This window comes from Artibeus jamaicensis, unplaced genomic scaffold (assembly GCF_021234435.1).
Source record: "Artibeus jamaicensis isolate MK-2021 breed Jamaican fruit bat unplaced genomic scaffold, CSHL_Jam_final scaffold_1689, whole genome shotgun sequence".
In the NCBI taxonomy this organism is placed as follows: domain Eukaryota; kingdom Metazoa; phylum Chordata; class Mammalia; order Chiroptera; family Phyllostomidae; genus Artibeus; species Artibeus jamaicensis.
Window position 1 is genome coordinate 3,915,416 of NW_026522029.1, and position 6,047 is coordinate 3,921,462.

The 6,047-nt window shown below is 48.5% G+C and overlaps 1 non-coding gene across 1 annotated transcript; it reads right to left on the reverse strand.

Moving 5' to 3' along the window:
• Positions 1–5,338: 5,338 nt before the first annotated feature.
• On the reverse strand, positions 5,339–5,467 carry LOC119041760 (small nucleolar RNA SNORA33). The gene has a single exon (XR_005081103.2). It is a non-coding gene; the product is annotated as a small nucleolar RNA SNORA33 (small nucleolar RNA).
• Between the last annotated feature and the right edge of the window lie 580 nt (positions 5,468–6,047).

A 6,047-nucleotide genomic window follows, 5' to 3' on the forward strand; every position in this document is an offset into this window, starting at 1 on the left:
TGGTAATCATTTTATGGAAGTCAAATTGCACTGTACGATGTAAACTTACATGATGCTGTATGTCAACTACTTCTCAATAAAACTGGAAAAAAGCCCTGGGTTCCGGGTGGGCCAGCTGGTTGGAGCATCGTCCAGTGATTCCCAGTCAGGGCACATACCCAGGTTGCAGGTTCAATCCCTAGTCAGGGCGTGTACGGGAGGCAACCTATTGATGTTTCTCTCTCACATCTATGTTTCTCTCTCTCTCCCTTCCACTCTTTCTAGAAAATCAGTAAACATATCCTCAGATGAGGATTTAAAAAGCTAGGAAAAATCGATAATTGCATTGTAATAAGAATCATTTTCTACAAGGTAACATCCGCTGTCCGGGAGCTGTGGGGCACCCTGATCAACAGTAAACAGCGAGTTGGACGCTGCCAGACCATTTCCGGGTGGTCTGTCACCCTGGGGCGCATTTCCCAGTGTTTTATCTTGTTTTCCCTTCAATAGCTGAATAAGCTGTCTGAAGCTCCGTCTTGCAAAAACCCAGTTTCATTCTCAATTTTCAGAGGATCCCTGGAGTCTCTGGTCACTTCGATGACCTGCCTGCGATGGTTCCCTTTACCGTCAATCCGTCCAGGTGACAGCGCTTAGCTGCTCAGACAGGACTGCAGGTGTGTCCCCGAACCGCAAGTGGGGTCCTGCCACCACCGCCGCCACCACCAGGCAAATTCCAGAGGCAGAGGTTTGGTGAGAAAGGAAAGGAGTCTTTATGCAAAAGCTTCACAGTTTTGGATAACAGCTTCCCACGGGCATTAGTCACTTAAGCCCATCAGTGAAGGCTAAACTCTTCAACACCTGAGTTCTCCTTTCATTCCCCCTGTTAGTGTTTAATTATCTAATTCTATTAGATTCATTTACAAACTAAGACAATGTAAGATACAAAAGCCACACAACTTGGGAAGAATGGCAGGCTTCTGCCTTTGAGCTCATTCACCCTAGAGCAGGGGCGTCAAACTCATTTTCACCGGGGGTCGCATCAACCTTGCGGCTGCCTTCGAAGAGCCAAATGTAATTTCAACTCCTTAACAGTTAAGGAGTAGTTACATTTATACAGCCCTAAAGTTATTTCTGCCCTTTGAAGGCAACTGTGAGGCTCGTGTGGGCCCCAGTGACAATGAGTGTGATACCCCGGCTCTAGAACACTCAAAGAATAAACCTGCCACCCTCTGCCAGGCCATCCTAATCCTAGGCTGCACCAGAGTTCCCTCTTCCATCCAAAATCTGTCCAAATCACCACCCCTTGGGAAATACCGGCAGCTGCAGCATGACCATCCAGGCCTCCTTGAGGCAGAGGGCCCCTTAGAGCTCATCTCTGCCCTCTTTTTATTTTAAATCTCCTGGCCCGTAACTCTGTGCGCTCTGCAGGCATTGGGCATCTCCAGACGCTGCCATTCACTGTAGCCTCGGGCAGCCTCCTCCTACAATCCGATCAGATCTCTGTGCGTCAGGTGTTGCTGTGAAGGTATTTTGTAGATGTGGTCACCATCTACAATTAGCTGACTTCGAATGAAGGGGACCACCTGGCTGACGTGCCCCAGCCCCAGTGTTGGAAGGGAAAGGCAATAGTGCCAGGAGATGGCGGCTGCAGCCCTGCCCAGACTCTCCAGTCTGCTGACCTGCCCCTGGAGTTGGGCTCGCCACCCCCCATCCTGTAAGCCAATTCCTTGGAAGAAATTGACTATCCCCATCTTTCCACCTCTATCTCTGTATATCAATACATTTATATACACATTGTGGGCACAAAAAGGGTTTCTATGGAAAGTAACCTCACATGGTGATATGATCACAAATTTCTAACTGGGTTGGTCAAGGTGGGTAGTCAGCCCAGACATGTAACTTCTTTAGTAAAAAGCTTTATCTTCGTCTTAAGCAAGTCCTGTCCCTTGTTTCTGTGCATCCCGGTTTGCACACCTTTGCACACGAGCTTAACCTCACTGAAAGGAGCACGCAATCCTAACTATCCTGTAATCCAATCCCCACCTTGCTTTCTCCCACCTGCATATCCTCTTACCTTCCCTCCTGATCTAAAATGTGTAAAAGACACTGCAAAACTGTCATTCTCCAGAGCATTTAAGACGTTGCTTCCCGACAACTGTCGTCACTTAGGCGCAAATAAAATCTTACAGAAATTCTTTACAGGCTTGGACATTCTTATGTTGACGGCCACTGCAGAGACATCTTCTCCAGCTTCTGTTTCCCCTGCCAGCCCCCCCCCCCCGCCCGGGGTGGCTGTGCTCACTCCGCCCCAGTTTGTTCTAAGGACAGGCACTACCAAATATCACTAACTGCAGGCTTGGTGTCAGCGACTTCAACAGAAGTTTCAGGGATGACGGTTGATGATGACTGGGAATCGAGGCACTGGGTATCACTGTCCTTATTAGTGTCTGTGAGCAGCTCGAAAGGGTTCCCTGCTGGTCGGCAGTACTGAGTCCCCACCTGCCACTGTCACAGCGGGAGTGGTAACAACCCCACCGTTCTTTTGACACCAGTTCTCCAAGTGCGGACTCTAACATGCAGCTTACGGATGAATGGCATGATTGTGCAGGGATCCTAGAACTGACTTCAAAGATACAGACCCCACCTTCAGGCCTCCCAGTTCTGGGAGATTTGCTGAACTTCAGCCTTGGAGCCAGGACAGAGGAAAGCCTGGACAACGTGAAGCCAGGATGACTAAACCAGGATGACAGGACCTGGACCGTCACTGTCCTCACCAGAACGCACTGTGCTCCTCTGCACTTAGAGGGCTTTTCCACCCTCTTCCTTGGTCGTCTGTTCTGCTCCCCTCTCCCTCCTAAGAAAAACCTCTGCCTTCACTGAGGGGGAGATGGGCTGTGGGAGGTGAGTCCCCATCTTCCAGGTGGCTGGCACCTGAAATAAAACCTCTTTCCTTTACATCAGCACCTGTCTTTTGAGTATCAGCTTTCCAAGCAGCAGGCAGCCGGGCCTGCATTCGGTTATACTACCAGGTTGGAACCCATCCCAAAATCTGTCTTCCTTAGCTCTTTTCCTGGATGTCAGGCTTCTAAACTTCAATCTCTTCCAGCTGCCAAAAGAAAACTCAAAATTGCCCCCATTCTATCATACGAAGAATATAAATTCCACGCAGGTTGGATTCTTGGTCTGTTTTACAATATTTCCGGATATATTTCAAGCATCAAGAGCAATAACATGCAGTAAGGTACTCAGCGACCACCCGTTGAATGGATTCATGAATGGAATGAATTAAAAGCATGCAAATCCTTCTTCTCCCAGTAACTCCCATTCTAGGGAGCCAACTCCTGTTTGGCTTGCTTTGCATAACTAACTGAAGAAGTTTATTAACACTCTCCCCAAAGACATAAGGACACAGAGAGAAGATGGCCATGAAGGAACCAGAAACCGGGTCCCCATCAGACACAGACCTGACCATGTGGACACCATGACTCCATCCTTGCAGCCTCCAGAACTGACTCAGACTGAAAGGAGAGCCCTGACCTCAACATGCCATTCTTGTGGCCGAAACAAGAGCAACAGGGCTGGCAGACACTTCAAAGGCCTCTCAGAGCTCCTGCTGGGATGTCCACAGTCCACCGGCCAGAGTGTGTCACATTCAGAGCCAAAAGGCAATGGGACAGGCTCCAGGCCCAGAAAAGCAATGAGGCCAGACTGGCGATGCCTTGGCTGACCTCACTGACCAATGACCCCTGCCCTAGGGCAGGCCAATCAGTAGAGACCACGATCCTGAAAGGGCACACCTGGAAAAGCCAATGACTCTTCTGTTGAGATCCTCCTCTGGGACCTCCCCTAAAATCCCCACCTTTTTTAAAAGTATATTTTATTGATTATACTATTAGAGTTGTCCTGATTTTCTTCCCTTTGCTTTCTCCCCGCCCCCATACCCCCTTCCCTTCAGCAATCCCCCCATCAGTTCATGTTCATGGGTTGTGCATATAAGTTCTTTGGCTTCTCCATTTCCTAACCTCCCCTGTCGATTTGTTCCTACCAATTATGCTTCTTAATCCCTGTACTTTCCCCCCACTCTCCCCCCTCCCCTCCCAGCTGATACTGCTCCAAATGATCCCCATACCTGTGATTCTGTTCCTGTGCTGGTTGTTTGCTTTGTTTTTGTTTTTATTTTTTTAGATTCAGTTGTTGATAGTTGTGAGTTTGTTCTCATTTTAAAGTTCATAGTTTTGATCTTTTTCTTAGATAAGTCCCTTTAACATTTCGTGTAATAATGGCTTGGTGAAGATGAACTCCTTTAGCTTTACTTTGTCTGGGAAGCACTTTATCTGCTCTCTCGTTCTAAATGACAACTTTGGCGAAGCTTTCTTCTCCTGATGACTCCTGTTCTAGTCTGGCCTGCTTTGCATAAGTGAAGAAGTTTACACATCAAGAAGATGGCCGTGAATGAACCAGAAACCAGGTCCTCACCAGACACAGACCTGACTACGTGGACACCATGACTCCATCCTTCCAGCCTCCAGAACTGACTCAGACTGAAAGGAGAGCCCTAGACCTCAACATGCCATTCTTGTGGCCGAAACAAGAGCAACAGGGCTGGCAGACACTTCAAAGGCCTCTCAGAGCTCCTGCTGGGATGTCCACAGTCCACCGGCCAGAGTGTGTCACATTCAGAGCCAAAAGGCAATGGGACAGGCTCCGGGCCCAGAAGAGCAGCGAGGCTGGACTAGGGATGCTATGGCACCAACCAATCAGTAGAGACCACGATCCTGTAAAGACACACCTGGAAAAGCTGATGACTCTTCTGCTGAGATCCTCCCCTGGGACCTCCTCTAAGATCACAACTCTTAAAGGTCCTCAGGACAGAGGACCCAGTGTGGTTCTCTGTCCCTCTGGAGCACATCCTGCCTTTCCGCACCCCCTTCCCCGGGTGCATCGCCCTTGCCGCTCTTTCTCCGGAGCTCCAAGGGCCCTTCTTTGTCCGCTGTAACTTGTTTCCTGAGCCCACATTTCCTAAGCTCACTTCTTCCACCTCTGCGATTTCTAATGAAACTTTCTGTCCTAGTTTGAAAGGAAAAAGTGTCCTTTATGTTTTCTGGATGATTGGCAGGAGGTAGGTATGCTGGCCAGTTTTAAGTATTAGCTTATGTTGGCAATAATCATTAGTCAACCCAACACTAATATCAGTGTTGCTGTGAAGGTATTTTGGTGATGTGTTTAAAGTCCATAATCGGTTGATTTTTTTCTTATGGCCAGTTTCTTTTTCTTTTCTTGGGGGGGGGGGGCTTTATTTTTATCATTGACTCTATTACGAATGCCCCCCTTTGCCCTTGTTAGCCCACCCCCACCCAGTCCTTATAGCCATTTCCAGGGACCTGAGTGACGTCAATGTCTTTAAGGCTCATAACGTGCCTTTACTATTGCCAACGTTTTAACATTTTTGCAGAAGCACGTGCAGGTAAGCAGACTCATTGGCTGGCTTCATCACAGGGGACATGACCCCACAGCAGGTGTGGGTGGGCCTGACTCCATTACTTGAGAGGTTTGGAGCAGAACTGAGGCCTCTCTGAAGAAGATGAGGTTGCACCTGTGTGGTCCAGGCCGACGGCCTGCTTCCTGGGCCTCAGACCTGGGCGCGGCCCCAAACCGCACATGCCAATTCCCTGTTGTAAATCTCCTGCTACCTTTCTCCTTCTGGTGTGGGTAATATTTTTAAAAGCAAGTTTTCTTTCTTTTCCCCATGTATAAAGGCCCTGGCGTGGTTCCTGACATACAGTAACCATGAATTAGATGATAACTATCATTACTAAGGATTTCACCAGCCTTTGAGATTCTAGTCATTTCTGCCAGGAAAGCTTCCCAGGCTTAATTGGGAAATGACCGGCTAAGGGGTGGCCCAGATCACTGCCGTCATTCGTTCTTACTCTCACCCAAGCGCAATTTTGAAATGAGATTTTTTTCTCTGATAAAATACGTTTGAGTAGGGTCCCAGGGGAGGTGACCCGTGTAGTGACATCTGTCATCTACCTGTCCCCAGTGATTACACCTCCTTGCATTTTGGT